This window comes from Rhinoraja longicauda, chromosome 12, assembly GCF_053455715.1.
Source record: "Rhinoraja longicauda isolate Sanriku21f chromosome 12, sRhiLon1.1, whole genome shotgun sequence".
NCBI lineage: Eukaryota > Metazoa > Chordata > Chondrichthyes > Rajiformes > Arhynchobatidae > Rhinoraja > Rhinoraja longicauda.
Window position 1 is genome coordinate 18,642,966 of NC_135964.1, and position 21,938 is coordinate 18,664,903.

Genomic DNA, 21,938 nt, shown 5'->3' on the forward strand with positions numbered 1-21,938 from the left:
CAATATATATATAAACAATATATATGTGTGTGTGTGTGTTTATATTTTATTATATTTATAAATATCTAAAATGTATTTTTATTGTATCCATATTGTTCATGATGAAATAAAAGCTACAATCCTTTATTTTCTTCTCCCGGTTATCGACACGGACTATTCTGCGAATGGCTGTGTAATACATGGGATATACAGGGACATTACATATATAATGTATATCATGCACTATACAGTGCTATTCACAGAATAGTCTATTTTATTTTGATTCAAGTATCAATAGATGGGAGAAATGAAAGGATTGCGACTTTTCTTTGATCATGAGCCCTAAATGGATACCATTGTGTTGGCTGCTTTTTCTAATACCTTCCCAGCACTCAGTATATTGAAGTTAAAAGCAATGAAGTCAATGGATAAAATGTCAGGGACAAATACAATAGGAAGACACTTTCAGACACTTTTAACACTAACAACCGAGATGAGTTTCTACTCCAGAGAGTGAGATATTCAACCATGCAGCACTTACTTACAAGCACTAAACACTCTCTGAAGCCTCTAATATGTACTTGAAGTCCAGTGAGATGGTGGCCATCTTGGGATTGGTTCTTTTGGCCAGATTTGTAGCTCATGTGTTGGGTAAGGACCCTTCTTCGGACTGATTGTAGCAGGGTCCATCCCCTTCCACCTATATCATTTTCTCTGTATTTACATTTCACAACTCTTCTCTCCTTATTTTCTTAACTCACAGCTCTTTTGCCTTTTCATCTATGGCCTTTGTCTAACCAACTACCCACCGACCCCACCCCACCTTCCCCTGTATCCACCTATCGTTTGCCAGGCTTTGTCCCACCCCCACATCTCTTCTGGCTTTCTCCCTTTCTCCCCTACTACAATCAGTGTGAAGAAGTGTCTATGTTCTCCAGAAATGTTGCCTGACCCATTGAATTACCCCAGCATTTTGTGTATCTTTTTGTAAATTAGCATCTGCACTTCCTTGTGTCTTCACAACACAACAGGATAACACAACAGTATAACAGGACACTGAACTTCCTTCTTCTTTAGCTGCTTTCCACTTTGGGAGAGAGCTAGAGAAGATACATAATATGCAATGGATTGTGAAGGGAGTTCATGGCTCTGTGAATGGTATGGTGACTGTGCACCTTTGTATAATGATATGCGTCAGTTCATAAAAAGGGAGGATACCATTTGAATTTAGAGTTTAGAGTTTAGAGATACAGCGCGGAATGGTTCTTTGGCCCATCGAGTCCACGCCGAATAAGGATCCCCGAACACCAACACACAAGGGAGAATTTACAATTCTTACCAAAGCCAATTCACCTATAAACCTGTACATCTTTGGAAAGTGGACGGAAACTGAAGAACCCGGAAAATACCCACGAGGTCACAGGGAGAATGTACAAACTCTGTAAAGATAGCACTCGTAGTCAGGATCGAACCCAGGTCTCTGGCACTGTAAGGCAGTGACTCTACCACTACACCACCTTGCCACCCATGAATTATCTTGTATTTTGTGGTGCATTCATATTATCTTTTCTTCCTTTATAGCCTGTCCCTATGAACTATGTTGCAGTCATTAATAGTTTGGATCACCCCAAATCTATGCTCCTCAGCCCTTTTTATTTTGGTCACCTTGTGGCAATGGTGACATCTACAAATAAAGAGCACGAGGAAAGTTTAAAAATGGTAAACACCACCCAGGGCAAAGCAAACTGTTCGATTGGCACCATCCACAATGGTTCAGTCTCTCGAACACTGGTGCATTAGCACATACAAAATTAAAATGCACTACAATTCCTTGCCTCGGCTACTCTAACAGCACCATCCAAACCTGCAACCCCAACCATCAACAAGGAAAGATAGAGTGTCCTTTGGGACGGCACAGTAGCACAGCAATAGAGTTGCTGCCTGACAGAGCCAGAGACCCCGGTTAGATCCCGACTAAGGGGGCTGTCTGTGCCGAGTTTGTACATTCTCCCTATTGACCGCGTGGGTTTTCTCTGGGTGCTCTGGTTTCCACCCGCACTCCAAAGATGTACAGGTTAATTGGCTTCAGTAAAAATTGTAAATTGTCCTTTGTAAGATAGTGCTAGTGTACGGGGTGATCAATAGTTGGTGCGGACACAATGAGCCGAACGGCCTGTTTTCCACGCTACATCTCTAAAGTAAACTAAAGCGGAGCAGACTTTTAGGATCACCCTCACCTGTATGTTTCTTACCAAGCTATACACCATACGGACTTGGAAACACTTTCCATTTCATTCATTGTCGCTTGGTCATAGTCTTGGACCTCCCTATCCCACTGCGCAGTGAGCATACTTTCATCAAAAGTAATGTTGCAATTCAATAGGTTGGCTCATCACCACCCACTCAAAGACAATGAGGGAACGGACATTAAATGCTGATCTTTCAAGCAACTCCCACATCCCAAAATATTAATAAATCTGACCTCTCTGCTTTCTGCAACAATTAATCAGTGCTCTTGTTATGAAAACTGGGGGACCTGATTCTTTTTTAAACATGATAAAACAAAATGTGTGGTGATATCTATATACTAAAACTCACGTTTGTTTGTTTGTTTGTTCCTGAACTACAGCCAAAATGGTACATGATAGCGCAACAATTTTAGGCCCACCTTACACACCGTCGTCCCTGTGGTGCTAATGGGAGAAGTTTCATTGAAATCGGTGTTATATTTTTCAAGTTATCCACATTTTAAAGGGAAGGAGGGAGGAGGGAGGGAGGGGGATGGGGGGCAGAGGAGATGGGGGTGGGGAGGAGGGAGGGGGAGGGGGAGGGGGAGGGAGAGGGGAGGGGGGAGGAGGGAGGGAGGGGGGAGAGGGGAGGGGGAGGACAGTGGGAGGAGGGGAGAGGGGAGGGGGAGAAGGGAGGGGGGAGAGGGGAGAGGGGAGAGGAGAAGCTTCGGCCCAATGGGTCCACTTGGACTAGTATATTAAAAAACTGAGAACAAGTTAAAGTTACTGGAGCACAAATTGGTTTTGAGACTATGCAGGGCAGTATGACAACAACGTTGAACGTATTATTTAGCAATTTTTCTCTTGTTTAAATTAAGCAACACACTTACAACCAGTTGAAGAGATGTGAGGGGCATCTGCATTCTGGAAAAGAGAGAGAGATTGTTAATGAAAGTGACTACTTTCCAGTCACATTCACAGTCACACTTCACCTGCTGTGACTGGAAAGTCATTGTCCACTGCTTCTGTGACGTAGATAGCACTTCAGTGCCCACATCTGATTCCTCATGAGGCAAACACGACAATGCATCAGCGACAGCATTTTCTTTTGAGCTGCGGTACTCAATGCTGTAGTCATACTGTGAAAGGGGAACTGCCCAGCGCTGCATCCTCGAGGCTGCCTTTGTAGGTATTGCTGACCGAGGTCCAAGAATAGCAAGAAGTGGCTTATAGTCAATAGTCGTTTATTTGTCACATACACATAAATGTGTAGTGAAATGAAACATTACCCGCAGTTGAAACATTAAGACCAATAAGAATAATCAATAAAAATGCAATAACACATACAATCATACACTAACACCAAACAAAAGAAACATCCATCACAGTGAGTCTCCTCCAGTCCCTCCTCACTGTGATGGAAGGCCAGAATGTCTTTTCTCTTCCCTGCCGTCTTCTCCCGCGGTCAGGCTGTTGAACTTGCCACGTCGGGGCGGTCGGGGCTCCCGACATTGGAGCGCCGCGCCGGACGGTGAAAGGTCCACGGCCTATTCCAGGCCGCGCCGGACGGTGAAAGGTCCGCGGCGGGCCGACCCAAGCCCCGCGATTCGGGGCGTGCGGAGCTGTCACTGGTGCCGGAGCGGCCACTGTTAAATTCCCCGCTGTTTATTTTGGCTTTTTGTTTACAGAGGTGGTGGAGCGGCGCTCCGGTGAGCTCTGGCAGCACTGCACCCCTACTCTGGAGATGTATTGGAGACATGTGGAGAGATAGTTTGTGATGTGCAACACAAAGGCAAGACTTTGAAGGTGCCAATAGTTGTCACACGTTATGTCAATAGGCCAAAGTTGATGGGCAAAAGCCGGCTCTGGTTACTGAAACTGGACTGGAAATCTGTATTCTAAGTCGAAGCGCAAACACAACTGGATCAGTTGTTGCAGAAACATCATGCCAAGTTCAATGACAGCTAGGATGGCATAAAGGGTGAGCAAGCACACAATAGGATTTGACCCGATGTGGAACCTGTCTACTTTAGACCGCGACCAGTGCCATATTCGCTGAAAGGTAAAGTGGGAGCTGCAATCAAAGCTTTAGACTTCAAACCAGACTTGAGAGTAACAGCATGGAATCAGGCCTTTGACCCATCATGTATCTGCCATCCCATAAACCAGTACTATCCTACACACTTGGGACAATTTACAGTTTACAGAAGCCAATTAACCTAGGGAGGAAACCAGAGCACCCGGAGATAACCCACGCTGTCGCAGGGAGAACGTGCAAACTCCATACAGACAGCACCCAAAGTCAGGATCAAACTCGATCTCTAGCACTGTAAGGCAGCAACTCTGCAGCTGCACCACTGTGCCACCCTGAAAGATAAAGTAAAAAGTTGATTAACTGTGGTAAATTTCATTAAACTCAAGAGCAGCAGCTACAGTGGCATGTATAAGGTGCTGCTTTACACTGAAAGCCCCATTAAGTATATAAGTAAAATAAAAATGACAATCTTCAAATGTGGTCCAGGATCACTGGTGCCATGAGAGGGTTTGTTGAGATCCAGGTCTGCCCACAATTTGAAGAGACAACTATCCCACCCTTCAGTCGACCAACAGCTAACAGAAGGAACAGGTTTAACATTTTGAACCAAGGAGACTAGGCAAATGTGAGAATAAAATATGCAGGGAGCAGTAATGAACTGTAAAAAAACTCCCAGCAGGGTTTGGTGGAAAGGGAATCAAGCAGGGTCTTCAAAAGAGAATTGGATAGTCTGTTGAGAGGGACGAAGTTGCAGAGCTGTGGGGAAAGAACGGGTGATTGGGACAGAATGAGAATGGGGTTGTTTTACTGGGTACCCCCTATGGGACTGCAACCTACAGGACTGCAACCTACAGGACTGTGGCCCACAGCATGGCAACCTACAGGACTGTGGCCTACAGGACTGCAACCTACAGGACTGCGGCCTACAGGACTGCAACCTACAGGACTGCAGACTCTGGGACTGCAACCTGCAGGGCTGCGGCCTACATGGCTGTGGCCTACAGGACTACAACCTACAGGGCTGCGGACTATTGGACTGCAACCTACAGGACTGTGGACTATAAGACTGCAACCTACAGGACTGCAACCTACAGGACTGCAACCTACAGGACTGCAACCTACAGGACTGCGGCCCACAGCACTGCAACCTACAGGACTGTGGCCCACAGCACTGCAACCTACAGGACTGCAGCCTACAGAACTACAACCTGCAGGACTGCAAACTACAGGACTGCAACCTACAGGACTGCAGACTCAAGGACTGCGGCCTACAGGACTGGAACCTACAGGGCTGCGGACTATTGGACTGCAGCGTACAGGACTGCAACCTACAGGGCTGCGGACTATTGGACTACAGCCTACAGGGCTGCGGCCTACAGGACTGGAACCTACAGGGCTGCGGACTATAAGACTGCAACCTACAGGACTGCAGACTATTGGACTGCAGCGTACAGGACTGCAACCTACAGGACTGCAACCTACAGGACTGCAGACTATAAGACTGCAACCTACAGGACTGTAACCTACAAGACTGCAACCAACAGGGCTACAACCTAAAAGACTGCAAACTGCAGGACTCCGGACTATTGGACTGCAACCTGCAGGACTGCAACCTACAGGACTGAGGGCTATAGGACTGCAACCTACAGGACTGCAACCTGCAGGACTGCAACCTGCAGGACTGCAACCTACAGGACTGCAACCTACACGACTGCAGGCTATAGGACTGCAACCTACATGACTGCGGACTATTGGACTGCAACATACAGGGCTGCAACCTACACAACTGCAACCTGCAGGACTGCGGACTATTGGACTGCAACCTACAGGGCTGCTGGACTGCAGACTATAGGTCTGCAACCGACGACTGCGGCCTACAGCCTACGTGACTGCAGTGACAAAATCTACAAATAGAGCAACTCTTACCCTGCTTTTTCTTTGCTGTACAAAAATAAGTAAGGATTTTGAAATTTGGTTTAGTTTAGTATATTGTCACGTGTACCAAGGTACAGTGAAAAGCTCTTTATATTTGTTGCGTGCTATCCAGTCTGTGGAAAGACTATACATGATTAAAATCGAGCCGTCCACAGTGCATAGGTTAAAGGGAATGATGCACAGTGCAAGATAAACTCCAGTAAAGTCTGATTAAAAATAATCCGATGGTCTCCAACGAGGTAGATGGTAGCTCAGACCATTCTCTAGTTGTTGAAAGGATGGTTCGGTTGCCTGGTGTCAGCTGGGAAGGAGCTGTCCCTGAATCTGGAGGTGAGCGTTCTCACAGTTCTGTGTCCCTTGAGTTGTCAAATGATAAATTCAAATAGTAAACTGTCAGGAGGTAAAGGTTTGGGTGTTAAATACCTGCCAAGGATACTTTGAACGCTTTAGGGAAGAGAATGAAAGCAATGGACATAAAGACGGCTGATAATGTGATGGAATTTCAAATGAGACCTCCTCCAATAAAATACCATCTGTCTAATCCTTTAGAAGGATGAGGGGGGATCTTATTGAAACATATAAGATAATTAGGGGATTGGACACATTAGAGGCAGGAAACATGTTCCCAATGTTGGGGGAGTCCAGAACAAGGGGCCACAGTTTAAGAATAAGGGGTAGGCCATTTAGAACGGAGATGAGGAAGAACTTTTTCAGTCAGAGAGTGGTGAAGGTGTGGAATTCTCTGCCTCAGAAGGCAGTGGAGGCCAGTTCGTTGGATGCTTTCAAGAGAGAGCTGGATAGAGCTCTTAAGGATAGCGGAGTGAGGGGGTATGGGGAGAAGGCAGGAACGGGGTACTGATTGAGAGTGATCAGCCATGATCGTATTGAATGGCGGTGCTGGCTCGAAGGGCTGAATGGCCTCCTCCTGCACCTATTGTCTATTGTCTATTGTCTATTGTCTATTGTCTATTGTCTATTGTCTATTGTCTATTGTCTATTGTCTAAGCGTGAGGAATTTCAGACCATCAGATTACCCTGTCAAATCCAACTTCTTGCAATCACAAGTGGCCGTGAACTAAATGGGCAACCCTCCTGCAGGCAGGCATGAGTATTACCCAGGTGTGATAGTCTTGGCCCTCGGTGATAGTCTGGTGAGGTCGGGTTGTCATTGTCAAGGCTTGCTGAGGAGAAACACTAGTCTTTGATGAAGACAATGTCAGTGGCAGCTGGAGGTCAATGCGAGCAGATTGGAGAAGACCAAGATAACTGCTCCCACGGGGTTAATGTTAAACGACACAGGAATATACATGATAAAGGTTACTACTATCCTTGAACTTAAGCCCCCACTGCAAGAAATGTGGTAGGCCAAGCATTCGTATGAGTTCATCTTTATTTTAAATAATGGTGTCCCAGAGGATATCAAAGTGCTGTTCGCTCAATTTTTTAGATTTAATTCAGGTAGCAATGCACTCATTTTGTTTCACTCAGCAGCCAGCCTAACATCCTTTAGTATCGCTATTCCTTACTTAAGTGGGCGTCGAGCCACTAAACAAGTGCAAAACTGTCAGGATTGAGATGAATCAGTTCCTGGCTACTTTCCAGCGTTAACTTTAACTGTGAAAAGGGGAAATATTTTACATGGCGATAGCACAATATTTCACTTGGAAGATTTTACAGCATTGATGAACTCAAAATGTAGTTTATTAATGTTGCAAATAAAATGAATTGGAAGCGTGTAGGGCAGCACAGTGCCGCAGTTAATAGAACAGCAGCCTCACAGCACCAGAGACTCGGGTTCGATCCTGACCTCAGGTGTGATCCATGCAGAGTTTTCACATTCTCCCTGTGGTTCTTCCAGGTGCTCCAGTTTCCTCCCACATCCCAAAAATGTGCGGGTTTGTAGGTTAATTGGTCTCTGTAAATTGCCCCCAGTGTGTAGTGAGTGGATGCAAAATTGGGATAACGTGCACTAGTGTGAATGGGTGATCGATGGCCAACATGGACTCAGTGGGCCAAAAAGCCTGCTTCCCTACTGTATCTCAAAACTAAACTAAACTAAATCTCTGAACACTATATGGACATCTTCAAGCGCTACTTTAAAATAACATTTGTCACGGGTGTTGTAACAGGCTATTTTCTCAATTCGTTTATTTGCATTTTAGAGAAGAATACCTATGTATGCACAACATTCACCAACAGATTGGGGAAGGTCCTCCATTGCCCTGAAATGGTCACCATTCTGCCTCTGGGCCAACTTGATTTCAGAGAGGTCCTGGGTGGAGTCTGCCTGGTGCAGTGCAAGAGGTATCTAAGGTATCTGAGTGCAAGAGTGCAAGAGCAGAGTATTCGCAGTGCAGGGGTTTCTCAGTGCAGGTGGTATCCCAGTGCAGGGGTTTCTCAGTGCAGGTGGTATCCCAGTGCAGGGGTTTCTCAGTGCAGGTGGTATCCCAGTGCAGGGGTTTCTCAGTGCAGGTGGTATCCCAGTGCAGGGGTTTCTCAGTGCAGGTGGTATCCCAGTGCAGGGGTTTCTCAGTGCAGGTGGTATCCCAGTGCAGGAATATCCAAGTGCAGAAGGTTCTCAGAGCAGGAGATCAGTGCAGAGGTTTCTTTGTGCAGGTGTTTCTCAGTGACCTAGTCGTCCTACCAGTTCCACTGTTCACATCTTTGTATCCCTCTCAGCACATCTTTCCCCTGCCAGCAATGGGCCATTATGGGCTCCACCCTTCCTGAGTCCATGTGTTGCCGGCGCTGATTTGTTCTGGACTTTCCACGCCTCCAGTCCCCCCCCCCCCAACCTCTATCATTCAGTCTGAAAAAGGGTTCCTACCCAAAACATCATCCAATTCCTTTTCTCCAGAGATGTTGCCTGTCCTGCTGAGTTACTCCAATTCGTTGTGTCTATCTTTGGTATAAACCAGCATCTGCAGTTCCTTCCTACACATGAATAAAATATCTGTTGTTACTCCTCCGAAGAGCTGAGGGATAATTCTGTTATCAGAAGGTGGCGTTAAACTGATGTCCCATCTGCTTTCTTGGGTGGAGGAAGAATATTCCTTGGCTCTATTTCAAGGAAGAGCAGGGGAATTACCCCCCCATGTCCTGAGCAATAGCTATATCCATCTGTCATGATTAAATATAGATTAATAATTGGAAACTTGTTGAAGCTGGGTGGTGTGGGATCAGATTAATGTTTGTGGTAAGGTTATGTGAAGCATGTGGACATGAGGATGCTGCCCTGAATAGTAAAGGTTTTGGTGGGTGAGTGATGGGTTAGTGTGCACTAAGCAGATTATGAGATGGAGATAGTTTTATTTTCATTTAATTTTAGGGATACAGACTGGAAACAGGCCATTCAGCCCACGGAGTCTGCGCCGACTAGCGATCACCCATACAATAGTTCAGTCTTACACACTGGAGGCAATTTGCAGCAGTCAATTAATCTACGTACATGCATGTCTTTGGAATATGGGAGGAAACCGGAACACCTGGAGAAAACCAGTGCATCCACGATCCTGGTGATGTGCTTCTTGCCTTCACTTCCCCCAGCTGTCTCCTCCCTTTAGATAGTCACAAAATGTTGAAGCAACTCAGTGGGTCAAGTAGTGTCTCTGGAGAAAAGGGTTAGGTGACATTTTGGATCAAGACTTTTCTTCAGTCTGAGAGTCAGGGGAGAGTGAAACTAGAGGAATGAAAAGATACAGAACAAATCAGTGCCGGCACCGATGACCAAGGGATGGTGGAACCCATAATGGCCCTTCATTGACGGTGGAAGAGGTGATAACGAAGGGATATGAACAGTGAAACTAGCAGGATGACTAGGGTGGGGAGGGATGGAGAGAGAGGGAATGCAAGGGTTACTTGAAATTAGAGACGTTTCATAGTTTGCTTATTCAAGTTATTCTGTGATGAGAGCAAATCTCTCTTCCTCCCAGACTTGCTAACCAGGGCCACCACTGCTCATTGAAAAAGAAATGGCGCCTGCACTATCATGTACAATGCCATCTCTCAGAGCAAGCTGCAATGGCATCTGCACCGTCCTTATACTACTGCTGCAGACTATTGCATCTCCCCTTTAAAAGGTGCAGAGCAGGTTGAAGCCATCTAACATGTAGCTCTGGCCGTTCATGAAGTTGGCCCTTTGATAATGTCATAGCCATAGAGTCATAGAGCATGGAAATAGGCCCTTCAGCCCAACTCATCCATGTCGACCAAGGTGCCCCACCTAAAATAGTCCATTTGCTTGCGTTTGGTCCATATCTCTAAACCTTTCTTATTCATGTACATGTCTAAGTGTATTTCACATGCTGTTATAATACCTGCCTCAACTACGTCCTCTGGCAGCTTGTTCCATTAACCCACCACCTTCTGCGTGAAAAAGCTGCCCCTTAGGTTTGTATTAAATCTTGCCCCTCTCAACATTAAACTGGTGTCCTCTGATTCTTGTTTACCCTACCCTGGGTATGAGACTCTGTGCGTTCACCCTATGGACTAAGCCAATAAATCATGCGGTTCACATTGACCAATTTGTTAAAACTGTGATAATGACTAGACAGCATGAATTTTATTTCCAGCCGTACAGAGTCATGCATCGCAACCTCAAATCAAAAAAGGTCTAGAGAGTTGTGAGTCAAATGCGGGCAAATGAGACAAGCTTAGATGGGGCATCTTGTTTGGCAATGTGGTCTAATTTAGCCCTTGGTGTCTTTGAGATGAGCCTGGGAGTACAGGTCCACCACTGATTTTCCAGCACCTTTGGTTCCAGAGCCTTTCTGGATTATTCGTTTTGCCAGACAAACAGAGGTCACAGCCTTGTGGGGCTGACATACTAGCATGCAAAGTCAGACGCAGAACTCATCTATGGGGACAGATCTGCCGGCTCCTGCTGGGCCAGGTTCCAGAGCCCCGGCCGCAGGTGGCAAATTCGACCCGCCCATTTGGCGCAGAAGTTCTGATGAGGTCGAGTTCCGCCATCCCCACCCTACCTAGGGGCCACATTATCGGGCGGGACTTCTGAAGTGGGGGGACTTTGTCCGGATTACAGGGGGGCCAGTCCACCAGTTGCCGGAAAGTCGGTGGTGGACCTTTAATAACAAACTTCAGGCCCGAGTATATAGTTGAACCTTCAATCTTTTATTACGTTCTAAAAATGCTTCAAATGGTTCTCCTAAATCACTTTGGATGATACTGACCATAAAACGAGATTTTGAAATTCCAAGCAAATTATTGGAATTTAAAACTCTGACATCTATCATTTCCTGCAGCCAAAGTAAGTCCTTCTGTCAAGTCTTTGAAAATGCGATGGAAATTGCAGCCCTTCTGTATTTGGCAGAAATCAACCCAAAATCAATAAAATGTTAGACAGACACATTGGACTTTTGTGTTTAATCAATTCAAAACAATTAAATCCATAGGGTTACAAGTTCACATAAATATTTTTTTGTGATATACCATTTGCTCATTTTGTCATTCTAAGTGATGATATATTCAAAGGAATCTTGTCACATGGTTATGAAGAGAAGCCAGCCAGAAGAATTTTTGATTTTCCTTTGTGTATGATGTGGAAAAAATAGGCTAACAATTTTTCAAATTATGTTGATAATAGCTTTTGATAATCCAGCTAATTTTTAAAACTGTTTGTAATCTTACAAGGAATTGCAATAATAAGGCAATTAGCAAGACAGTTGAAAATAATATTTTACTAAAATTCTTAAATAAGGGTATACTACTAAACATTATGTTCAGATCATTCTGAATGTAGCGAACATTGAATAATTGGTGCCCTTTCTGTAGTGTTTAATGCATCTATTCCTTCATTAGTAATTGGTCTACATCAAAGCCTTTGCCTTATATTATGGTGATGCAACGCAATACATTTCACGCTGTGGTTGAGTTTTTCTGTCAACAAACAAATAAAAGGTGTAATCTTACACGCTTGTTTTTTCCCCCACACACATTGCTCACTGCCTCGGATTAGTTTCCTTCCACACTTTTTATTTCTCCCTCCCAATGTCTTTTTCTCTCTTTCCCCACCTTAAGAAACACTTGAATGAAGTTCTGCGACATCCTTGAAGTTTATCCAAAGTGTCAACGCTTCATATATTGCAATACTCGCAATAGTTGCTTGACTAGTCATCGCGGACGGAAGCTGTTACAGTTGAGTGCAAAGCCATCCTAACCCAATTTCAGAGAACAGTCCCTAGCTGGAAGAAGCAAGTAGATAACTTTCTCTGTTACCTCAAAATCTGATTCATATCAGCACTCCAATCTCCTCTGGGCTCAGGTCAACTCATTTACAGCATGAGGGGATTGAACGAATAATCCCTGGTGCCTGTGGTTCAGAGATCTCCAAGTCTTTTGGGACAAGAATATCAATGCTTTTCTTTCAAGTGAAGTTCTTGTCCAGAAATCTTCACAATACTCCTAATAGTGTTTGTTTCCCAAGGTATCCTATAATCTTTTACGATGTTTTTCCAAGACTCTTAGTATCTCTTTTCATCATGCCCACTTACATTCAGCATTGGAGTATATTTTTGGTTTTCTAGACCTACTCTGTAAAGTCTCTGTCAACATAAAAAAAAATTAACAACTGCTACAATATCTGTAGATATTGCACAGACTGACTTCTTTACTTCTTTAAAAATGTATCCACCACACTTGGGAATGCTGTTTGTAGTTCTGGTCACCCAGCTATAAAAAGAACTAGACCAAGTGGACCCTTTGGGCCCAAACCTCTCCTGCATTGGTGCAGCACCCTCTCCTCCCCCACTCCCCCCTCCCCTCTCCTCCCCCACACCCCCCCTCCCCTCTACCCACCTCCCTCCCTCCTCCCCCTCCTTCCCCCTCCCCTTCCCTCCCCCTTCCCTCCACTCCCCCTCCTCTCCCCCCCTTCTCCTCCCCCCTTCCACCCCCGCTCCATCCCCCTCAACCCCCCTTATCCTCCCTCTTCCCTCCTTCCCCTCCCCTCCCTCCCTCCCTCCCTCCCTCCCCCCACCCTCCCTAGGAGATAGATTTAAACTTTAAAATATGAATAACTTAAAAAATATAACACCGATTTCAATTAAACTTCTCCCATTAGCACCAAAGAAATGATGGTGTGTAAGGTAGGCCTAAAATTGTCGCACTATCGTGCACCGTTTTGGCTGTAGTTCAGGAACAAACAAACAAACAAACAAACGAGTTTTAGTATATAGATGTCATTAAGTTAGATAGGGTGGAAAAAGAGATTCAACAGGATGTTACCTGGGCTTACGGACTTGAGGTGTTGGCCGATTGGATAGGTTGGTTCTTTTTTCTTTGGAGCTTAGGAAGTGACGAGGGTGGGGGGGAGGAGGGTGGTGGGAAAGGATTGACCCTTTCTCTGAAATGATAAAGGAGATGAGGAGGAATCTCTTTAGTCAGAGGGTGGTGAATCTGTTGAATTCATTGCAACAGGAGACTGTGGAGGCCGTCAGTGGATATATTTAAGGTGGAGATTGACAGATTCTTGATGAGTAAGGGTGTCTGGGGTTATGGAGAGATGGCAGGAGAATGGGGTTGAGTGAGAAAGATGGATCAGCCAGATTGAATGGCGGAGTAGACTCGATGGGCAGAATGGCCTAATTCTGCTCCTATGACCCTTTGGAGCTGTACAAGGTGATGAGGTGCATGGATAACGTGAACAGTCACAATCTTTTCACAGGGTAGAGGATTCAAAAACTAGAGGGCATAAGCGTAACATGATAAGGGAGAGATTTAACAGGGACTTGAGGTGCAATTTCTTCACTTTGAGGGTAGTGCATATCTGCAAAGAGATTCTAGGAGCAACTTTAGATGTGGATTCAATTACTAAAGACAAATGGACAGATATATGGACAGCAAAGGTTCAGAGATTTATAGGCCAAATGCAGGCAAATGTCTCAAAAAGACTGCCAGAATCATTAAGGATCCACACCACCCTGGCCATGCTCTCATTTCACTGCTGCCTTTGGGAAGCAGTTTATAGTAGATTGAAATCTGTTATGTTCAGGTTCAGGAACAGCTTCTTCCCAATAACCATCCGGCTATTGAATACTAACTCCAACTAAACTATGAACTGCCTGTTTTGTTTGTGACTACATTGTTTTTTAATTTATTAGACGTTATTTTGTTTATTAGGTTATCTATTGACTGCTGTGTTTGCAAACCTGGTGCACTCCTGCTACAAGTGAGAATGTCACTGCATAGGAAGGAACTGCAGATGCTGGTTTACACCGAAGATAGACACAAATGCTGGAGTAACTCAGCGGGACAGGCAGCATCTCTGGAGAGAAGGAATGGGTGATGTTTCAGGTTGACACCCTTCTTCAGAGTCTGAAGAAAGGGTCTCGATCCGAAAATTCACCCATTCCTCTCGAGAGATGCTGCCTGTCCCGCTGGGTTACTCCAGTAAGAAGGTCGTTGTTCTGTTCCGGTACACATGACAATAAAACACTCTTGAAATGGCACATCACTAGGGGAAAATTGGGCCAAAGGGCCTGTTTCCATGCTGTTTTTTCTCTGTGACTCTTTGACTCTGTGTGAATGTTGTGGGCAGGGTCAGCACTTATTGCCCATCACCAATTGGAATTAAAGTGTATGCCTTGCTCGGTCATGTAAGACATGGCAGGAAGGTTCAAGGTTCTGGGCTCACTCATAGCCCAGACTGGTTACAGCCAGCAGATTTCTCTCCCTGAAGGACAATTGTGAACCAGACGGATTTTTACAAACATCCCATACTTTCATCGTCAACATTACTGATACCAGTTTATTTCATTTAATGCAAGCTTAATTAACAACTTGAATTACATTTTCATGGCCATGTTGAATTATAAAATCACTTCTCCAGATCAATAAACGAGATCTCTGGATACTAATTCAATTACTTAACCACCATGCCATTAAAAATCAGTCTTAAGCTTTACCTCATTTGTCTTGAAAAGTGCGTTTTTATTTTGCAGTACCTCATAAACACATTTAAATCTATGTCCTACCACTTTGCAAAGTGCACAAAAAATGTGTTGTAGTACTCTCTGGTAAGAGAGTGCTCTCTTGTATTGCTAGTATGTCTCCATCTATGTCACAACTGTCCTACATATCTTTAATTTTTGCGTAATTCGTGTAAAACTAAGTCTCCACTAAATCCCAAGACAGATTTGTTCACAAAACCAAGATACTGTACTGCAGGAGGACGCAAATCGCTTGAGTAACTCAGTGGGTCAGGCAGCATCTCTGGAGAAAAAGAGTAAGAGAAGTTTGCTGCCTGACCCTCTGATTTACTCAAGCGATTTGTGTCTATCTCAGGTATGAACCAGCGTCAGCTGTTCCGACACATTGAACTGCAGATGCTGGAAATATGTCATGTAAAATACACACAGCATGTATGGTGAGAAAAAGAGCGTTGACATTTTCGTTCATCAGAACTGATTTAATGCCACTCCCTTTGAACAGTTTTGTTGGTCTTCTCCATTCATTGGTGTACAGTACATCTTCAGTCCAAATAAAAGCTAAGTGTCTTTTGGATGAAAGCAGAACTTTCAATGGTAGCTGAATTGGCTGTTCCCAGGATTGCATGAGAGGAGATTAAGCAGACAAAGTCCGTATCCCTTGAGACCCGGCAGTGAAGTGCACAAAATTCTTAAGGGGTTTTGACAGAGTTCATTCAGAGTTGATGCTCCCATTTCGCCGAACACGCACTTGGTCCACCAAGGCCTACTGGATCTCCTGGTTGCTAACCATTTTAACTCCCCTTCCCATCTCCATACTGACCTTTCTGTCCATTTCTCCAGAGATGTATTCAAACATGTGCAGTGTTCTGCAACTTCTCAGCAAGGGTGGAGGCAACCTGGGCCAGCTGGCCAGCAGCCAGTCGCAGGGTCACGGCAGACTCGGAGTGGTGGGAGGACGATTGCTGTCAACCTGAGAGGGGGCAGCAAGGTTACACTCCAAGGATCCACCACCACCCTCTGCGGCAGCCCTTCAACAAACCAAGTCATCTGCGGGAGGACAGACTGCCAAGCCGCCTTTAGACTTTACTTTGGATTTTAGAGATACAGCGTGGAAACAGGCCCCTTTGGCCCACCAAGTCCACGCCGGACAGCGATCGTCCCATGCACTCACACTATCCTATACATTGGGGACGATTTACAATTTTTTATAGTAGCCAATTAACCCGACAAACCTGTACGTCTTTGGAATGTGGGAGGAAACATGAGATCCCGCAGAAACCCAGTCGGTCACGGGGACAAAGTATAAACTTCGTACAGATAGCACCCGTAGTCAGGATCGAACCTGGGTGTCTGTAAGGCAGCAACTCTACCGCTGCTCCACAGTGCTGCTCGAAACCTTTTAAGCCCCTTTAAGCACAATATCAGTAACTGCAAAGGCAGCAGTCAGACCCCTGGTGGATTTAACCTAAGATTTCACTGACTCATGCAAACATGGCACGGCACGGTGGCGCAGCGGTAGAACTGCTGCCTTATAGCGCCAAAGACCCGGGTTCAATCCCGACCACGGGAGCTGTCTGCATGGAATCGGTATGTTCTCCCTGTGACTGTGTGGGTTTTCTCCAGGTGCATCGATTTCCTCCCACATTCCCAAGGCATTCAGGTATATAGGTCGATTGGCCTCGGTTTAAGTTGTAAATTCTCCCAAGTGTGTAGGATAGTGCTGAAGACAAAAGTCTAACGTCTTCAGATCAATGATCCAGGCTGTTGGGTACCAGCCCAGAACCTAACCTCAGTGCTACATCATTGTGTTCAGCCCCACCTCCCTCTTGGCCGACACTCCCTCTATTGGTTTACGAGCTGCAGATGGTGTCAGCATGCACCTCTTCCTCCTCCCTTCCTCTCATCTCAGTCTTATCCTTGCGCCTTCCTCAATAGAGCCAAGAGCCGTAAGCACCTGGAAAAGATGTCTGCACCACGGTTTACCCTGAAAGATAAAAGGCTGAAGGCCATGAAGGTGAAGGAACATTGCCACTTGATTTAATGCTTTCAGCGTAACACAGGTGCCAGTCTGGCACAGGGTAATGTCACACACCAAGCTCTGCTGACGAGGACTTGGAAGCAGTCTTTGATGGATCTGGCTAATTAAGCAAGCTGTTGGATATACATAATAAAGTGCCTTATGTGTTGGCACGCAGGGACAGGAAACTTCTGAGTACTGACAAGAAGCATGCTTGTTCACTCACATCGTAGTGCATCTGCTGCAGCTTGGAAGTGTTGAAGATGTCCACGAGTATACGTATGGACTGTGGCATGTTGTGGCGCTTGATGGCAAATGTCCAAGGATGCTTTGCAGCTGAGGTTAAAGCAATCCATCGTTTAGTTTAGTTTAATTTAGAGATACAGCGCGGAAACAGACCCTTTAGCCCACTGAGTCCACGCACAACCCTTCACACGAGGGACAATTTTACAAAAGACAATTAACCTTCTGTGAACAAATCTTTTTTTAAAAGAGGATCTTTGTTGTATTACGCTCCCAGCTGCTAACGGCGCAATCTCTAATTAAGCCAAACGCGGCCCATTGAGCTAAGTTCATGGATCTGCCAGTAGTTAAACACCGTCTTCTCCGATGATGCAGAGAAATGTGTCACTGAATATTGTGCATTGTTTTTGAGTGATTCACTGGCAGGACTATTTGTGAGATATGGTTTGCAACAGGAATAAATGCATGGGAATGTCTGCAAGCACATGTTTACTCGGTATTAGTTGTTACCGCTAGAGTAAATTGGTAGCGAAAGGGTTGATAATGTGATACATTGATCAGGTCCAGAGATTGATACCCATAGGTAGGAGATTATTATTGGACGATACTATCGCAACCTTTAATAAACATGGATAATATAGGATAAGAGGGATATGGGCCAAACACTGGCAGGTGGGACTAGTGTAGATGGGGCATGTTGGTCGGTGTGGGAAAGTTGGACCGAAGGGCCTCTTTCCATGCTATATGACTCCATGACTCTATAAGTGAGTAATGAGTAAATCTCTTTCATTTTGCATCCAGGTCCTTGGGAGCTCACGTGTCATTGACATGTGTGAATAGCGGCCGCATCATACTTACAGGGAAGGTCTGGAGAAGGTCCTGAACTCCTGTGAATGTAGGATTGCTCACCCTCTTTCTACTTACTCCTAATGCAGACCTTGGGAATTCACGACTCCACTCTCTACTGTCAGATGTCTTCGGATTAATTGTACTTGCCTCCACACGCACCATTTCCAGTTAACGCAGCCCTCCAATTCAAGCGGTGTAGGCTTCTTTTAATTTGTATGCGTTAGCTTTAAGTGGTTAACTCTTCAGAATACTGGATATGCTGATAAGGTGTGTGCTTACGCAAGCTGAACATCGTAGTGGTTTTTAGTTTAGTTTAGAGATGCAGCATGGAAACAGGGCCTTCGTCCCTCTGAGTCCATGTCGACCATTGATCATCCATTTACACTCTATGTCATCCCACTTGCTCATCCATTCCTTACACACTAGGGGTAATTTACAGAGGTCAATCAACTGCAAACCTGCACATCTTTGGGATGTGGGAAGAAACCGGAGCACTGGGCCTGACTGCGGGTGTTGTCCGCATGGAGTATGTACGTTCTCTCTGTGAACACGTTGGTATTCTCTGCGTGCTCCAGTTTCCGCCCACATTCCAAAGACATGCGGATTTGTAGGTTGACGGGTCTGTAAATTGTCCCTCGTGTGTAGTATAGAACTAGTGTACAGGTCAGTGTGGTGGCGCAGCGGTAGAGTTCCGGCCTACAGAGCCAGATATCCGGGTTTGATCATGACTACGGGTGCTGTCTGTATGGAGTTTGTACGTTCTCCCAGTGAACGCATGGGTTTCCCCCAGGTGCTGCGGTTTCCTCCCACACTCCACATATGTACAGGTTTGTAGGTTGATCGGCTTCGGTAAAGATTGTAAATTGTTCCTGGTGTGTAGGATAGTTCTAGTGGACGGGGATCACTGGTCGGTGCAGATTCGGTGGGCCTTGGGCCTGTTTCCATGCTGTAACTCTAAACTAATGTAAACTAAAAGATTAGGTGGGCATACACTAGTGGTTGGCACCGAATGGGTGGGTTCTGTTTCCACGATGTATCTCTAATCTAAACTAAAACACTGAGAGTAAACCCATGTCATCACAGGGAAAACATGCAAACTCCACACCGACAGCACCCAAGGTCAGGATCAAAGCCGGTCTCTGATGCTGGGAGGCAGCAGCTCTACCAGTGGAGCTATTGTGCTGCCCTCAACTATTTTTATTAGCAAATAATAGTGGGTTTCCATGTAACCTGAAATTCAATCAATGGGTGCAGGTTAAATACACATCACAACCCCAACATCCTTTTCTCAAACGCTAACACATTTTGCTGCCTGCTTTGGCCGAATTGGTTGATAAAGTGCACAATTGCTCATTCTGTCATTCAACACTAATTTCTAATTCTCTCTGAAGATGTCCCATTGTATTTTTTAAATTTTAATTAATTACACCTTCAAGTGAAAAATCCTAAGTGTAAAACATATGTTTCTGCCTATAAAATCCTGGCTGTTGCATTTGCAATGATTTGTCCTGAATTAAAGTTGTTTACATCCATTCGTATTTCAAAGATGTACCTCCATCTGCTACTTCCTATACATTTACTCTGCCTTAACCATCTCCATTAATGTATCACTTTACACTTTCATCTACGATGGATGCCAAGTATCTTTCTAAGTTTTTTGTTTATCCTGCATGTTAAATGCTGGCTTCCATCCATGACCTGAAAAACATTGGACTGAATTCCACCATTCAAGTGTTGTTAAATCAATTATTTAATTTTTTTTGCCGATTGAATTTGAGTTCTCATCGGTTAAATGTCAAGGGCTATTAATGCAGCAGGCAGTGTCCAATCTATTTTTTGTAATTTTCTCAATGTTATTTCACTCGATAGTTGCTTTTGGGACTCATGCCGCATTTTTTTCATAGATCCGTTTCTGGCAGGTTAGAGCAAAATTCAATGGTACATAATCCATTAGGAAATAATGGGCTATTGCCTCTGCTACTTCGTACTCTCGGAAATGTCATCTGCAACAGTGTTAACTTAAAACAGTGCGATCACGCATTTTGACATTCTGAGTAAAAGCTCCATTAAATACTCAGGCTATATCATGCTATCCCCCCCCCCCCCCCGGGCAACTTGGAACATGGGGAACTCATCTGGAAAACATTTAGTAAGAAGGAACAACAAGGAACTGTAGGTATTTATTTCACAAAATGCTGGAGTAACTCAGCAGGTCAGGCAGCATCTCAGGAGAGAAGGAATGGGTGACGTTTCGGGTCGAGACCCTTCTTCAGACTGATGTCGGGGGGGCGGGACAAAGGAAGGATATAGGTGGAGACAGGAAGATAGAGGGAGATCTGGGAAGGGGGAGGGGAAGGGAGGGACAGAGGAACATTCTAAAGTTGGAGAGGTCGATGTTCATACCACCGGGCTGCAAACTGCCCAGGCGAAATATGAGGTGCTGTTCCTCCAATTTCCGGTGGGGTGAGGTGCTGTTCCTCCAATTTCTGAACAATGTAAGGAACTGTAGTTGCTGGTCAGGCCACTTCCTCAGAGTAACACTTTTTTTTAATTCGCCAATCAGTAAATACTAAAAAATTAGGCAGAGTGAACTTTCTCACAAGTAAAACTAACTTACATTGGCTGGATGTTGGAGTGACATATATCCTGGAATATATTATAGTTTATAAGGAGTTCATAAAATTGTTTTGTAGCTTAGAGATACAGCGCGGAAACAGGCCCTTCGGCCCACCGAGTCCGTGCCGACCAGCAATCCCCGCACACTTACACTATCCTACACACACTAGGGACAATTTACAATTATATCAAGCCAATTAACCTACAAACCTGTACATCTCTGGCGCTGTAAGGCAGCAACTCTACCGCTGCGCCACCATGAAGACCGTTTTCTCTTCAAAGGATTTGCCCTATGGAGTGTGTTGCTTGCAGAATGGAAAATATAGTGCTCTGAATGGTGACAGCTATGTAAAAGTTCAACAACTTTGCATTTTAAAACTCCTAAAATCCATTCACCCAAATAGAATGTACTAACTCTGTGGTCCTGCATTGCTGGCTTATGGATATGCCTAATGCATCAGCCCTGAGTTTTAAAATCTACCTGTTACCCTCATGTCAGCTGATACACATTATCACCATTAGATGTCATTTTGCTTTTTGCTCTGAGATAGTCTGCAGGATTCATCACTGATTCAGACAATGGGAACTAGATTGAGACTGTAATGCTTTAGGATGCTTAACTTTGTGCACAGGCTAAAGGATTGTTATATTTAACAGCATTAAGTGCATGTATTTGGAACAGGTCAAGAAATGTGATTTGCTTATAACACAATGACAGTACAGCAACACTTTAATCCGTCAGTGCAATTTAAACTGCTGCTTTTGAATTGATTTAAAAGGGTTCTGTCCTTTCTTATTCCTGCTACAGTTCTCTCACACATATTCAAAGGTTTAGGTGACTGATTTTTATTACTTAGATATAAATGGTGTCTGAAGACTGAGCTAAAAAATATCAAAAAGAGAAACAGTCTTCTGGTGCAATAAAATTCCCAGCTAATTATAGTCCTTGGATGATAGCTATCAAAGGCAAGTCATTATAAGACAAGGGATTTATGGATAATGTCCGTGCTGATGGTCTCATTCAAAGGCACATTGAGATTATGTTTACAGAACGTGGAATGGAACTTAAATGTGTTACTTAATATGAGTGGCAG